The 17,923-nt window shown below is 30.2% G+C and overlaps 1 long non-coding RNA gene across 1 annotated transcript in view; it reads left to right on the top strand.

The window, feature by feature from the left end:
- Nucleotides 1-3,801, top strand: part of LOC136796233 (uncharacterized) — a 118,045-nt gene extending 114,244 nt beyond the window's left edge. Inside the window, exon 3 of the long non-coding RNA XR_010843922.1 lies at nt 3,559-3,801. This is a non-coding gene — a long non-coding RNA (uncharacterized lncRNA). The remainder of the gene's footprint in view (nt 1-3,558) is intronic.
- The last annotated feature ends 14,122 nt before the right edge of the window (nt 3,802-17,923 follow it).

The raw sequence follows: 17,923 nt of genomic DNA, 5'->3' as shown, positions 1-17,923 counted from the left end.
TATTTTAGTATGTATGAGATCATCCATCACTATTACCTATTGCCCACAACTGTATGGCAGATTGTAATATCTATCAATAAATAAATCTATCAATAAAAAAAAAAAAGAAATAAAAATATTTATCCAGAAAAATGTTTATCCTATTATATTAAACCATTGAAATACAATTCATCGTAACTTGCTTGGTTATTTCTCCTTGTAACTTACTTATAGTTATAATGGGCTATGAAAGAAAATATTTCATGTATATTAAAAACTAATTAACAACCAAACTTAGTTATTGGTACTTTGCAGCAATTTCACTACTCAATAAAACTTTAAATGACGTGGATTGTAATTACTGAAGACTTTGACTGAACTTCAGATGAAGTTTTTATTTGCTATTTGTAACAACTGCTATTGTTCGTTTAATAAAATTTTAAATTGAAGATAAAAAAATTAACAAATATTTCTTCGAATCTGAGAGCTATAAAGAAATCTAATGGGACATTATTTTGGCTCTACCAACGCTGTTCGCAGTTCGTGTCCAAGTTCGAAAACAAACCTTTTCCCAACGGCCTCAAGTTAATTTAGAGTTTTTCCAAGTGGAGGCGGGGCGAGGCACAAGTGGGAAAAGCTTTTCCAGTTGACGCCAAGAGTTAAGTTATAAAAAATATAAATAATACCTCTGACCTGATATTTTCCGATTTATTTCTCTCTCTCTGGGGAACCTACTTTGCAAACTAGTATATTTGCAACATTACCTGTATCAATCGACCTGATGCTATTATAACTGGTATCTTAAAGAGAAACAGAATATTAAATTAATATTGATAGGTTTTTCTAAGTTTATTTATTTATTTATTTTTTAAATCCTTTGCTATTTATGAATATAAAGGCATTTTGGTGATAATTGTGTTTCATGTTAATTCTGTCCTCATTACTACTCGATTTCATCAAAGAAAAAAATATTTAACAGATTCATTTTCCTGTAAATCTTATTTTTCACTTTATCGACTACAACTATCAACAGCCAATATCAACAGTTGAAGAAAGTAATTTAATTAATTATGAAAACGTTTTTGAAATTTACGTTAGTCGCACGTATTGGGTCGTTTGAGTTTAAAAAAGTCATAAATCTTTAAAAAATTTGTTGGTATCATTGTTTTGTTCATCTCTATATCTAATGACCGTTCATTCTTCTAAATTCTTCAACAGTGTTGAATACAACATCAAGGGTAACAAAAATTTAGTTTACGGGAAAAAATTCTTCGTAGCTGAGTTATAGGCATTCAATTTTATTTTGTTTTGATACACCATTAATTATTTTACCTTTTTAGGTTTGGTTTTACACTCATAAATCTTCAGTACATAAACTTATTCCTAGGATCAAAATTATAAGATTTTAATATATTTAAGCATGTGGACTCATGTTACATATAATACTCATATAAACATGTTTATTAAAAAAAAAAATGTGTATTAAAAAGAAAAGTTTGCTTTAAAAAAAAATATAATGCATCGACCGTTTCAGTATAAACTTCAGAACCTCAATTATATAAAATGAAAAAAAATGGGGGATTCATTTATTTAACCTTCAAAAAAAAAAAAATTTTAAAATCAAATTCACCACATTTTTTATTCTAATCATCTGAAAAACAATTCATACTTGCGGCTTTGAAGTTTGAAGTTGGAATAAATATTCCAAACAACCGTTTTTTTGTACAATGTTTTAGTCAAAATTCTTGGCTGTGTCATTCTAAAGCAATTTTTATTACTAACCACAGCTGGAAAAGTATTTTTTATTTAATTGATTATAATATTTGAAAAAAAATTCTAATGACATCTCGTGAACCGAATTTTGGGAAACTTTATCTAAAATAGTTACAAGTTTATGTTCAGCAAAGGCTAAATATCAACATCTAAGTGAATGTTTTCTTTGCATACATTGAATGTAAAGCATAACATTACCAACTTATTTAAAATATTTAAAAAAATTCTCATTAAAAAGAGTAAGGTTTCCAAAGCCTTCCTAATTCTAGTTGTAATCTATTATACTGATTAGGATAACACAGTGCTGAATTGATGTTTCTAAACGATGCATATGCAAGAAGTCACTAATGAGAAGTCTGAATTATGTATGTATGGTTGCTATTTGCTGATATACCGTAGTATTATCTGGAAATGAATTTCTTCATTGTCAAAAGTATTACATTACATGGTAAGAATGTTTCTGAACGATTTCGAATAGAACCCTTGTCATCTTCATTCTATTCGTATACAAGTGGATATAGCAATGTTTGGATTAGCTAATGGATACATTTCAAGAGGGTTGAAGTTGATGGAAAGACAACACAGCCGATCCCGCTCAAGTGGTTATGACGCAGCTGCGGGAAAAAAGGGGTGTGTTGGCGATGGGTAACAACTTTCCTTTTTCTTGTTTTCAGGAGTGTTTTTATTATCGTCATTATTTTCTTCCTCGTTAGCTCAGAAGTTTATAAAAACCATAATAACCATTAAAGGCTCATAACAGGAGTTTATTTTTAGTACCATTATATTTTTTTGGTTTCAAACATTTTTTTTTTTTAGACGGCTTAAATATTAAAGAAACACTGCAAATTATTACGTGACTAGCGGAGATTCCCACCCTAACAACATTTTTAATCTCTCTCTCTCTCTCTCTCTCTCTCTCTCTCTCTCTCTCTCTCTCCCTCTCTCCCTCTCTTAGACAATAAGAATAAGAATGATAGAACTTATTCATGCTATATTTACAATTGTATTAATTAAATGATAAATAAGAAATAGAAGAAATGGAAAATAAATTATTTTAAAAAAATATAAAATATATCATAAACACAATCATTCCTATTTACATTCAGTCTGGGGAGTTCTGAACCGAGATCTTCCCTTTTGTTCCCCTTTGATCTTGTATTTTGTTTTTAGAAAAAAAAAATGATCATCTTCGTTACACGGATTTCACTAGTTTCCTTAGATTACATAAAAACAAAGATATATATAGAAATACAGATACATAAAAACAAAGTATGTGCTTATATTCAAATTGAAATAGAATTATGGATATATCAACAAGGTTTTTATTTTTAAATATAATTTTTATTCATTGACATAATATAAAACATTGACATTAAGGATTTAAATCTTCCAGCTATAACAGTAAGTTCTGAAGGTGGAGATCAATTCTTGAAATGTTTAAATAATGAAAATTTTATTTTTATAAACAAAGACAATAAGACTATAATGTGGAGATCAAATTTTCATTAATTTTCTATATTAATTTATAATTGACTTGCTACACAATCGAAGAAGAATTATTAAATTTGTAACTTTCGTGTTCTACTTTAAAGTTTCAACCATCAATTTCCAGTTTAAGAAGATTTTTGGTTTTTAAAGTTTTATTTTAAACCATTTTACTGTAAAATATCAAAATAGTAACTTATAAATTGTTACCTTTAGGTGTATAGTAGTTTTCTATACAAGAGCTTATATATTGATACATTTTTTTCTAATTTGAAATCTGTTTTATATCGTCAAACTAATTTTACTTTTTTTTTCTTTCAGGTAACTTTCAAGAATTTCTTTTTCCTGTTATAGTAAGTTTTATAAAAATTTTATTTGGCTATTGAACTTTATTTTCAATTTAAGCTATATACATAAGGTGGACTTGGAGTCAGATCGTAAAAATTCGTATCGTGTGGCTTATCATACTCTTGCACCAAGCCATTCATATGTTTATACATATCAGTACTATCTAAATAATGTGATATGACAGTACTTCTTAAAAAGCTATTCATAGAAGTTACGTTTGGCGCATTATATTCCACTGCATCAGAGTATTGTAGTACTGAGTTAAATGAATGAACTCAAAATAATCATGATATCATGATTTTTTTTTTTAAGAACATGAATGAATTACAAATCTTTTTGCTGTAATCTCCTTAAAACATGCTACACCGTAAAGTAGAGTCATTATATTGACTAAACCGAAATAGTTAATGGCATGATGAACAAAATGTTGCTAATGGTCAATAATTTCATATGAAATAATTAAAAGAATATTATTTACCTTACTTTAGAATCAATACTGTAGAAGTTTAATAATTAGTTATTTTATTTAAAAAATACATTAATCCATAATAATTACGATACTTTTTTTTTTGTGTTTAAGCTTAAAAAAAATTTTCCATCTCAACTTCACACTTGAAAATAGATTTTTTTCAATCGTATTCAATTTCACTGTCATTTACTGTATTACTCCATATGTGAGCAGTCGCAAAGATCCACCCCCGAATCTCTGAAGGAGACGACAAAGGCCATGAGAACACTATTGCTGTTCCAGTGGCTGGAGGCCCAGAGATCCATTCCTATCACGTTCCCCAGAATCCAAACCGCTCTCCAGGGCTATCCAATTCCCTACCTCTTCGGGTTGCCTTCTGCTATTGCCTCGTCTTGGCTACTTCCCGAATGTTTTCATTACCTAGTACACCTCTTCCCCAAGTTATTGGAATCCTTGATAAATAAATAACGAATATTACTGGAGAAGGAGAAGTGCAATACAATTAAAAATTAATTGTTTTAGTCAAGTTTATTATTGTTACATGTATTTCCGGTTCAATATCATTAAGTATAATTATAATTGGTAATAAAAATTAATTGGCATCCATTAAAAACATGTATAGAATGTGTTAATTTGCATGATACTGATACAAAGCCAGTTAAAATTTTAAATCTAACTTAATTTCTTGAGAAAATCTGATGCATTTGGAATAAATTCACCAATCAAGTTGGGGCCAGAATTTTGAGGGTCAATCAGAGAAATAACATGGAGGTACCAGGGTCAGAAATTCTAAAAATTCACTCCTTATGTTCTTTAAAACAAATAAATTATTTGTTCTAAAAATGCCAAAATATTATAAATTGAAAAAAATATGTCCTATTCGAATAAATTTTAATTTTAATTTTTTTACTAAATTGAGAAAGATCAAACCAATTCACAATTTTGATTCTAATATTTCTGTTTTAACAGCTTGGTTTTAAATTGAAGAATGAAGTCCAATCTATAAAATAATAAAAAGAGGTTTCGGTCAAATTTTTTAAAAAATTGAAAAGAAAATAAAAGTCCGGTGAATTGCATATTTGTATTTTTTTGAGGTCTTGATTATGAATTTCGACTTAGTGAATTTAGTCCATTTATATCACCTACTTATGGTCTCTAATTGACTACACAAATTCCATCTCGGAACTCTAGTCGCGTTCTATTCCAAATGAAGGGACTAAAAAAATAATTAGACTCAAAATTGTAGCCAATTTTCTTTTTAATAATTTGGTATTAAATGATACATAACAACACATGGTTCTCAGGATATAAGCAAGCATTAAACAAACAAATATCAATTATGATTTTTTTTACTTCTGTATAATAATTCGTACAAGCAAATTTAATAATTATAATAATTTTCAGTACCATAAAAACCATAAATGTGTTACACTCTCTATCCCTTCTGGGGATTCGACTGAACCTTGTTAATAAATATCGTTGAAAATTCGTTCTTACTTTATTTAGTATAAGTTAATGTTGCTAATAAATACACGGTTTTCGTGTTAGGGGAGAAAAACTAATAAATATTAATTGTTTGCGCTTATTTAAATATTTAATTTTTATATTTTCTTTATGAGAAACCCAGTTCCTGAAAAATATTCGGTTACTGTTACTATTTCCTGTAACTCCGTTAATGTTACATTGTTCCGAGCCTTAAAGAACGAGACGTCTGATTTATTCAGAAATATTGATTCCTAAGAGAATGTTTTAAAAAACAAAATAATAAAAATAGGAAGTAATGTAAGAAAAATGTACGAAGGTATTAACCGCTCATGCTCTGTAGTGATAAAAATAATAATATTCTATTCATTCCAGTAAACACAGTGGATACGTTTAATAAACACTTTGACAGTATTTTAAATAAAATAAATTATTGTTAATAAACTCCTATTGAATACCGGAATACTGAACCATTTATGAAAGAATTAAATAAAGAGGAAGTCGAAGTAGCCATTGGAAAATTAAAATCTTATAAAGTTTTAGTATATATATATATAGAGGATGCAATATTCTTAGTGAACTTATCAAGGCATGCGATGAAGCTGAAGTTTCAAAAGTATAACTGTTGAATAAAAAGATTTGGGATATTTAGAAAATTCCCGAGTAAACATAGTACTTCAGGTACATTTCAGGTTAGAGCATTGCGTGAAATAAGATGAGCGTGTAAGGTTGTCGGACATGGTAACAAACGAATCACTAAATATGCGTCTGAGGGGTAGACCGAAGTATAGGTGGGAGGATTGCAGAATAACTTGTAGATTTGTTTTAGGACAGCAATGTGTAGTATTGGTGTCGAACCTTCGGGTTCATTTTTCAAACCAGTTTAAGTGTCTTTATAATTGTTCATCTCCTGAGCCCAACGCCACAAAATAAATGTTGATCTTTTTATAAATAATATATTACCGAGATAGGTGACAGGTGTGTCTGTTCATTGTTATTAGTTTAATTAATATTATAAGTCTCTGCTCATCGGCTTAGTGGTTTGCTCTTTTCCCTTTTTTGACATTTCAAAGAACTTAGTATATATAATTTACCCGGAACATTAATTAGCTTTGTACAATAGATTATATTGCATTATGATTCAAATTGAAATACAGCACTGTATATGCGTGACGGGGACGATTATCCGTTCCCATAACGTTGACAGTTGCCAGGAAGAGCGTTTAGATAATTATGGAAGCCCGTTGTCAGTGAGAAAGATCACCTTTCAGAGTTGATATGTAGATTTGAACCAGGCGTCCACTATTCATGAGGGCGTTTGAAATATTACATCATTATCTATTCAGTTACAAAGTTATTTTGACTAAACTCCTGATGTATTAGAAAATATTCATTAATGATTAATATGCAATGGAATTTCAAGAGCGCTGAAAATTACATCGACCCTACTGAAATGAACTTGACAAACGTCGGAAATTTCAACTAAGCCATTAGAACACGTCCAATTCAAAAGTTTGTCATGAATTGTAAAAAGAACGTTAACAATTTTTTTCTTTATTTTTTTTTCAAAAATAAAATATTGTCTATTAAATTAAACTTATATGCAAGTAAATAGGCTAATATTGAAACTCTACAAATTATCATATTGTGGTTTATTATTTGAATTAATTATTTTATTATATAAGTAAATATTTCTGAACCCACACTTAAAAATTTGAACATCTACAAATTGTTAATCATCACCTATGTTGAAATTGAACGACGCCAAAGAGAAAAAAAATGATCTGACAAGTCACTATGAAAGTATCGGTTAAATTCCAACTTTAACTCAGGCCTAAAGCGTAACAACTTTTCTCTTAGGAAGGAGGTTGACTTGGAACAAACCGATAAATCTCCAGTAGCTAAGACAAAGTGTGAAAACTCGGAAAAGATTAACGATCGGATTTCCGTTTGACCGTCTGCCAACTTCACCGGATGTAACACTAATGGCTAGGAATTAACTGGAAATCTCTTTCAACACCTCGCTGGCTTGTTCTGTTGGTTGATTTATGTTCCGGCACTCTGTGTATTGGCCTGTTTTGGGAACTCATGCCACCTGTATACACCAATTCCACGTGTGGTTAATGCCCCCAGAAAGGGTTACTCAATTTGGAATCATTTTTCATCCGCTTTCATTTACCTTTATGCGTACCTCGTGGCCTCAATAAACTTTTAATGAAAATTGTATGGAGCTTAGATTAGTTAATTATCTAAAGATGCTAGCTTAGAGTCGTGGAGAATACTAGAAGCTTAAGAGTTGCCTGTTCCTTCATTATAACAAATTAAAATATTCCAAGAGTGTGAACAAGGATCATATTCTAAAATTGTAATAGGCATTGTTTTCCAAATATCTCAATGTGATCAGAAATTATTTAAATTCTCAATACAACTATAGATGTTTGTAATATACTAATTAGGATCACTATATATTGTAAAAGCTAATCCTGAATAACTTGGAAGTTCGGAGGAGGAGGCATATGAGAAGGAGATGAACACAGAAGATACTGATGATACGGATAAAAAAATTGTTCTCGTCACGAACATTTTTTTTTAGATTTAATTACAATTAACAAATTATTACGTTAAACATTCGTTTAGTATAGCATAATAAAACAAATAATAAAAAATGAATTGAAATAAAAATTGAACAGTTATTTACTCATAATATACGAATTCTATTGAGAAACAATCTATAAAAAAATAGTATTCACGTTATTTTTTGTCATTTTTTTGGCGCTCATCCGTTTTATGTCATGGTTTTATTTTCTGAAATTATATTTCCCTAAACATAATAAAGTTTCTTTTTGCAAACTGATCTTGCTAAATCCTCTCAAAATTATTCTGTTATTGCCACTCAGTGGGGAATCTCTGACAGTTTTACTATTCCAGACCTTGTGCGCTATTCGATGTTGTGCGATTTATTTTCTATTGCGAATAAGCTATACGGTTTTTTGATTTTGTGGAGACTAAACTTGAAAATGTGAAAGAAACTATAGGTTTTTAGTTTCTTGTCAATTCTACTCTAAATTTCTACTAATGAGAGTTTAAGTTTTTATATATCTTAATAAAAGTTTTTCTTTATTTATATTGAATCTATCTCAACTATTTCTCTTTCCTTCATCGATCATGTCCTCATCATTAGCATCCACTAAAATATGAAACGTTCCCTCTATTAATTTTCACGAAACGTTCATGAAACGTTCCCACAATTAGTGTACAGTGCAACTATAAATAGGCTGTGTCTTTAGAATTCACCACGAACCTACATTAATTTGTTCTTATTCACTCAAGTGCCGTGCGATGTCCAGTGGAAAACCGCACAATTGGCCTGGGACCAATGCCAAGTATTCATGGTTGCAGTTCTATACATCCCGGATTTGCCTGTTGCTGTTGGAATAATACTATTTTGAAAATTGTATGGTGGAAATGTTGTTTTTAAAATTAAATACATAATTTTTTTTTTATTCTAATTCAAATAAACTGCTTATATATTTATCGTTTAATTAAATACATAATTTATCAAATCCATTTATATAAAATTATATTTAATGTTGGAAAAAGTAGAAGAAATTTACAATTAACAGTAATTTATGTTAAAGTTATAATAGTTGATAATTATAATAGTTGTAACTTAAGTAAATGAATCAAATACCTAATAAATAAAACAAGATCCAACATTTATAATTCATTAAATTTATGAATATTTCTACTAACATGTGATTTTTTCAATCAAGTCATCAAACCGGAACTGCTGCATTTAATATAGTGAATATTGTTGAATGTCTGTCTCTATAGAGGTTGCTGAGGAGGGTAAGACAAGAGAGAGGATAGATATCTGGAGTACCAGAGAGTAATTAGATGGTCAATGATGCGATGTTAGCTCGGGTCCCGGGAATATTGCTTCTAGTCGTCAATATTGTCTACCCATTCAACCCTCACAATGAATTTTCAATTAATTTCCCCTCTATAATGTCAATTGTCTTTGTAGCCAGTTCATATCAGGTTCAGTTTCATGTTTAATGTTAGAAATAATGACGATTATTAACTAATTAGAAATAATGAATGAATAATTATCTTCCTTGTTTAAATTATATTTTAGTTCATTACAATGAAAACAAGGTTTCAGAGTTGTCATCCCATCTTCAGGTTGCTAGAAACAAATTCTCAAATAAATAATACATGCTTACAACATTAACAATATATTACATTATTTATTTAACTTTTTATAATACTCTTTACCTGATCAACATCTCTATCTGATACATAAGTTACTTCTTATTTGGCTCATCAAGCTAATATTAATATATTATTGTACATAAGTAAAATGTCTATAATAATTAACTATTGCATTTTGTAAACTAAGAAGAATAATTCCCTTCCTGAAGGTTATCTTTAAATATGATAACAACTAGATAGAACCAGATCAACATTCTCATACCTCTTTTTGAATAATTGAACAATTTAACAATATTTAAAAACATATTTTATTAAAAGAACAAATTTATCAACAAATAATTAAATAAATCTAAATTCTATAATCTATTGTACAACCTTAAATTGTTAATTTATTTACAATATCTATATAATGTGTGCATAAAGTCTTGGTGTCTGTTTTAAAATTGATTGCTTTGTCTATGTTTTTAGTGATGTATACTGCATTATTAAAATCAAATTCATGTTTGTAATTTTGTATCATTTCTAATTAGTTTCTAAAAATACTCTTCCAGTAGAAGATATCACTTCATGATGATAATTATTTTCTTCTTATTTTACCCATTGCTCCTAAAACCGTTTTAAAAAATATGAATGAATAATAAAGGATATATTTTTATATGGGTTGTTACATTATTATTATTTTCTGTTATACGAACGATCTAACCAAATTACCGACCTATTAGCCTTTCACCTCTATTTTCCAAAATATTTGAAAAATTATTCTTAAAACGGTTCAATTATTTGTTAGAAGAAAACAGTGTGATTCCTAACCAGCAATTCGGCTTTGACCTGCACTAACAACAATTCAACAGTGTCATAGAGTAGTTAACGCCATTACCTTAGCATAAGAGAAAAAAGAATGTTGCGCAGTTGCTTTTTTAGACATCGCATGGGTCTTCGATAAAATTTGGCATGATGGGCTCCTAAGCCAACGTAAAAAAATCCTACCGCAGGCCTAAAACTTAATTGCCATATCTTGAGATATTTTAGTTAATCCGGGTGTAAATCATTACGACTGTTGCCAAATCGGCGCATGGGTCCCACAGGGTAGCATTTTAGATCTAACCCTCTAACACTCTCCTCACAATACTTAGGACTTATGATGGAGAAACGACTGACCTAGAAATCACATGTAACAGATGATAATGTAATACTTTCCATGTTTTTTATAAAAACTTAGCCGTTTGGACTGCCCTCAACTTTACGACTTTACAATATCCCCTTGCCTAAACAAACAGCGACAAAATACTTGGGACTTACGATGGACAGCCGACTGACCAGAAAATCATGTGACAGCTTAAAGAAAAAGACTAAATCGACCGACGAACACCGCATCATAAAAATTACTTATCACATAAAAAACTTAAAATATGCAACATGACCGATAAGGACTTAAGTAATTCACATAGTGAAAACCTTTAAAAATTATAAGAAGAAATTATAATACAATTTAAAAACAAGGAAAGATAGATAATTATATAGAAATAGTAGAAGAGGGGAGGGTAGGAAAGGAGACTAAAATTAAGACTAAAAGTCCAGCCAGTTCAGTGTGATACGAAAATAAAATTCTTAAAGGAGTTTGCATTAGAAAATATTATATCGACATAATATCAAATATCACAAAGGAACGTCAAGGACACGGGTTCCAATTTGGCTGGGTAGAAATTTGTTTTCTGTTACATTGTAGCCGTGAGTCAGCCCTATGGGCTCTGGAGCCCTCTTGGGGTCTACCCAGCCTCAAAAATTGGATATCCGTAATTGGGTAAAAATCTGGCAGTCGAGCGCGATTCTGACCAAATCACCTCCTTGCACAACCGTTGGTCTAGTAACAATACTTCGTTACAAAGTACTGCACCGTTAACCTTCATGGGTTGTACAGATCAACCATCTTGGTGTGCATGAGGACATCTGTAAAGTTAGCTACTTATTTGTAGATGAAATAACGCGTGCTTTAAGATTTTCACAAGTAGCCGACATCAAAATCGGACAAATCCTTGGCATCGATTTATACTTTAGCTTTATCTCGTCAGAACTGAACGTCATTCGTTAAGAAGTTGATTAAAGTTTTGCATCCAAATAACCTGAGTATCTAATAAGTCGTGGGTTAACAATAAATTTCACACAGTCAAGATATAACCTGAAGGTTTATTTTGCTATCTTATTTATTATGGGACTATTTCGTTGCCGATAGCTGGAACTTGAAAGACTTGGGTTGCCTTCATCCGGGATCACGACAATGAGAAGATCCCCTCCACCCCCTCCTCCCCTCCATTATAGAGGCTAAGGTTTATCCAAGTTGGCAAGACTAATGGACCGTAACAACTGTTAGTAAACTTTGGACAATAGAGAGATCTGTACGACCCAAGGCTGAAGGGAAGAGATAGCCAACAGTCCAAGTCGTTTTGTCTCGGCTATTCCACTGTCCTAATTACTGAACAATATAATTCCGAGTTAATGCCAGTTAGCTTCTATCAGAGATGCCTTCTTAGTATCTCTTAAAATGTTACTACCAAAGTTGTAAAATTATAAATCCAAGTATGGAAAATTGTAGAAGTATAAACAATTTAAATAAATTCAGAGACCATAGAGTGTGTATAGGTTAAATCCTTTGAGACCTTACTGACCAAAATTCAAAATAATATTTTTTAACTTTTTGTAAAAAGCATATGTAACCATCAGTACAAAATTAATTTTAAAACAGTCGTATTTTAGTTTAAGTTCGGTCTACTTATAAAAAAGTTGTTTACTTAAATATTTATTCAGTGCATAAACATAGGAAAAGGGTGCGAAAGATGCTTTAATTTACGGCTATTGCTCTTAGAAGTCCAATCTTAAGGAAGAAAAGTTCATATTTCAAAATATTATTAAGTCATGTATATATAACTTAACTAAATTTTTACGTCATGAAGAGTTCCATCATAATATTGCAAAGGTGGGAACTGTAAAATGGTTGCCTTTATGACAGGTTTAACTTTCGTGATAGTACCGTCGCGACTGTGATTACGGTAATCTTACTGTTACGCTTCTATCCATGCAGCCATACTTCATAATGGAACTTTTCACGTTCCAAACTCACATAAAATTCACTGAAGATATTAAATAAAAAACAATTTATCCTACCAATAAATAATTTACTACAATCCTATATCCTAGAGGGTAGGAGAACTTTAAGTTCACTGCCTGCCATGGCAGTGTAAGGTTTTTTTTTTACGATATTACATCGTTCAAATTCATGTCCTTATATCTCAGCAAACATATCACCCATGCAAATCGATTTATGTGAAAGGATAAAATATGAAGAAAATTTATCAAAACTAGAGAATTTTTGCACCATTTTTCTAAATTTAATAATTTAAAAAGCAATCGAGGTAAGAAGAAACGCGAGTTACAGGACATTTTTAAACCACAATACCTGGGTTATAAGGTTCTATAGAAGGTTCGAATCCCTAGCTTAGTAGAATTCGTGGTTTATGGAGAATGGTAAAACCCATTCTACTAAGAGCCTAAATTCCCATTAGTAAGAAAAAAATTCATATATTCCTCCAACTATAAAGGATAATGCACTCAATGAAAAACAGATAAAAAACAAACAAAATAAATGAAAAGTGATTTTACAGGATAGAAGAAAAAAAAATAGATCCCAAAATGGCCTTTTCCCTACGCAGACTCAAATCATACAAAAATTCTCAACCACCTAACTAAATTTGGAGAGGCTGCAGAGGTGACCAAAATCTTACCGGAAAGACGAAATTTTTATTGAAATAAATCTCCATCTTCATGAGGAGAAGATGGTTTGGGGTGCGGTCAAAATGAAAAACAAACAAGTTGATGTAACTTATTTAATTGTGCCAAAGTTTCGGCTAGAGTTTCTAGCCTTCATCAGGGCTAAGAACAGAACAACAATATAACAACCAATGAGTATAGAAAAGAAAAAAGAAAATATAAACAGAATAACATAAAGTGAATAATTTTACAGAATGAAATTAATAAAATGAAGTCATGAGACAAGTGAAAAATAAAATGCAATGCAATAGGTAATTGAATAAGTAGGTAAAATAACATAATTGAGGAAATAAAAAAAAAATGAAGTTATATAATGCAAAGAAGTAAGAATATAGTAGTTATTACTAATTTAAAAATTAAAATATGTAGAGAAAAATAAAATTGAAAGAAAAAAAATATTTGTAACCATGATAATTGATAAAGAGGCAAAATATAAGTAAAGTTTAACAAAAGAAATGAATAGAAAAAAAATATTTTGAAAACAACAATAATCATATAAGATGAACTTAACTAATAACGTGGGTAAGGAAGATTGAGAAAAGAATGGGTGGTAAAATAAAGATAAAGAAAAAAAAAGAGAATAAAACGAACCTATTAGCTTGAAATCTGATCGCCAATCTGGCCTTTATGGAATTGTTTTGCTTCGGAACTATCCTTAATGAATTTCTGCTTACATATAATGGACCAACATTCATACACATATGTACAGTCCATCCTCGAAACTCCCAAAACCGCGTTTTAGGGGTTATTAAAGTTATATTGAATGCACCCTCACCCCTCCTTCCAACAATCGGTAAAATGCAAAAATTTATTATTTTCATGTAAAATGTAACAGCAGTATTTTTATGAGAAGGACTGAAATATAAGTGTTACCAATAACTCTTGAGCGTAGAGGTCACTAAATAAAGATAGTAAATTTCAAATTTTGCGTAGAATCAATACAGTTTTTAAAGTGTTCACTGGTATTTCATTGTACTGTAACATAATTTTTAGTATTGTTTCTAATGTTGAAACCCAACTGATATATATTGTAGGATTCACGTCTGTTGTGTGTTTAGAATATAATGTAATAATCAGCAATGCTAAAGTTTCCTAAATTCATGGAAAATCGTCACAACCTTCTTGGTCGTTCAACATGGGCCGTGCCACAAATTGACTGGGCGTGATCTAAATCTAATCGCCAAACCACCGCTCCCTCCTCCTAATATCAGAGGATAAAATCCATTAATGAAAGGAGCCATACCATCAATCATATTGGCCATCAGTCAATCTTGAACGTCTTAGCAAAGCCTCACAAAACCTAATCAAAGGCCCTCTCTGTCCCTCCTAATGCCTAAGTCAATAACCGCGTCTCAATCAGTAACCAGTCACCTAAACGTTCCTGTAATGATTTAACCTAATATGTCAGATAACATTGTGTTTTTCGGTATAATGTTATCATATAAGTATAATACAATGTTATTTGGCAAGAACAATCTTTATTACTGAGTAACACCAGAGAGAGAAAAAATCTAGCTCATTTTTCTCTAATAACGGATACTTCAGATCTCAATTTTCAATAAAAGCTCTGTTCCGAAAATCCAAATATTCTATATACTCTTCAATGAAACCACTATTAGACAAAACTTAAACGCTAAAACTACTAATACCATTTTTATTTGAAATTGTTGGCCATGACAATGAGACCATAAAAACTATTATAAACATAATAAAATGCATTTTTTTTTCAACAAAAAGACTTTAACTTATCAAGTCATGCCAATGTTAATTCAAAATTTACTACCTTGTTATTTTTCCTTACCGGCCGGTTTGTGTAAAAGGAATAAGAGTGAAATTAATGGTTAAGGTCACGTTTAAACCTTCAAGGCTGACACATTTAAGAATTCGGGATGTCACTGAATTTTTTTTTTTAAATTAACTTTCCTGTTTCTAACTTTCTCCTGTCTATGGCAAACATATTTTGAAATTTCCTACAGCCTATTCTTGCACCATAAAAAAATAACTGAAATAATTTTTTTAAACTTTCCGTTAAATACATGAGGCATAGTAAAAACGTTTTACCTAGAGAGTTTTAAAAATATTTAAAGAGATGTAAAATATAATTATTTCTTTACAATTATTAACTCAACAAGAGAATTGAAGAGCGGTTGCAAGAAGAATATTGAGTGAAATGTTACAATTTAATTAATTCTTCATGTTTATCAGAAAGAAGTGTAAATGGCAATTCTATTATTACCTGTCAGTTTTCCTTTCCAGCCGGTTTGTGTGAAAGGGAAAAAAAAGTGCAAGTTATGTTCAAAGTCAGGGTTCGAACTTCAAGGCTACCGTAACTTTTCAGAACTCTGTTTTCTGTTTTTAGTTTGGACTTTTATTTTAAGTCCATGACAATAAATTTTATTTTAGTTATTCATTTTAGTTAGCTTTCAATTGAGGCCTGAATGATTGTAATATTTCTTTTTTCATAAAAGTAAAGTGTATTTGAATGTAAGAGTACTAACAAAATTTATTGCTCAAAGCAGTAACAAACTAAAACAGTAAAGTAGAACATTACTGAAACATTTCAATTCAATTAATTTATTATAAGCGACATGGATGTACAGTAATTTTTGGAAACTGTTTTGTTCAAATGAGAATTGGAATTTAGCAATTATTTAGAATTCATATAAGTCTAATATTTCTGCAAATGATTTAAATAAATTTGTAGAGCAAGTTTATAGTTTTCTACTTGCTATAGTTCATATCACAGTCATAGAAATGCTAAAAGCATAGTTCTTTATAAACCATTCCCTTCACTAACATTTTCTTTGTGTTACATCAGATGAACTGTATTGTTTAGTTTTTTAGTTTCAAAAACTTCCAGATGACATCCAGTTGGGGCTCACGGTTAAATATTCAACGACCTCTGGCTAAAGCACGGCACTCCAGTTTATATACGGCCCAACTCTGGGGCTTAGGTGAAAATTATACAAATACCGGAGTGGCAAGTGCGACTTTTAATGCTAGCAAAGGGAAAGAAAAAAATTGTCAAATATACACGTGTGGTTACATGTTTTTTATACAATTCATGTTACTGCCTTTATAATAACAAAACTTGATTTTTACAATTTTAAGATTATTTTTTAAATAATAGTTAAAGAAAAAAGTAGAACTTAAGTATATATATCATAACATTACATCACTGTTGGTGTTAGGGCCCACGCCTATTTTGTAAATTTTTCCACTGTAGTGGACTCTAGTTCTTAAGTAGTTTGCTGGGCTTCTTCGTCTTTATCGTTAATGATTAAAGGCGTGATAGGGTTGAAATATGATTAGACTAGATGGATATAAAAGTTGGATATACTTTTTTTAAAATTTAAAACAAACTACATAAATGCAAAAGTTACATCAATTAATACAGCTGTAGTCTCTACATGTTCGTGTTTTAAATTCTTGTTTACTCAATAATTTACAAAATATAAACATACTCGGAAAATATTTCTTACATTTTAAATCTTAAAAACTGAACGGTTAAATGTTTATGTTATATGTTTACTGATAGAAAAGGAACATACTTTGAGTTTCTGAAGATAAAAGCAAGATATCCCTTGGATTAGCTTTCTCAGAATGATAATGCCAGAATTATCCCGAAAAATAGGCATAACGATTGCTCGATTTGTAATTATTGGAAACGAAATAAAAAATTACATCCAATTGATTTATTACTTATATAAAGTATATGAATTCAAACAGAAAGTTGATCCAGGACTATAAAACGATCTGTTCAAAGAAAAAAAGATAAGATATAGAGACCTGATTTTCGTACGAAAAATTAAAATGTAATAAAACCCTGGAGTAAAAACCCAAAATGTGTAAAATTGTTTAGAAAACACCGAAATCCTGCAAAAATCAACTTTATTGTTTAATCTAAGATATTTATAAATACAAAAAATATATAACCCTATTTCAATTAGGGTAAACTCGCTACTCACCACTAACAAATCAAACTGCAAATTAGTAGAGTAGTGGCAAAGTATGACATGGCCACTAACACTTTCAGAGAGGTAGAGTTGAAATCTAAGTAGCAATGAATATTTTTTACAATGAAGTGTATTCCAGAGATTTTTTCATAGTTACTCAAGAACACTTATTTACTATTCCAGAAATTTTCATCATTTGAGGTTACATTTTCTTTTATTTACGTTGAATTCGACTCTTCATGTGGTAAACAATGATTGGCTATCATCGTATGTTGTTAGGGGCACTCTTACATCATATTATGGCACTCTAAAACATAAATTTAATAATGGAAAGAATAATTAAATGAAATTAATTTATAATTTGGGGACTTTGGTTCAAGCATTCAATTTTATC

The sequence above is a fragment of the Halyomorpha halys genome, unplaced genomic scaffold (assembly GCF_000696795.3).
Source record: "Halyomorpha halys isolate HHAL.00 unplaced genomic scaffold, Hhal_1.1 Scaffold161.1, whole genome shotgun sequence".
NCBI lineage: Eukaryota > Metazoa > Arthropoda > Insecta > Hemiptera > Pentatomidae > Halyomorpha > Halyomorpha halys.
The sequence above is the reverse complement of the archived record's forward strand: the minus strand, read 5'-3'. Positions and strand labels throughout refer to the sequence as shown.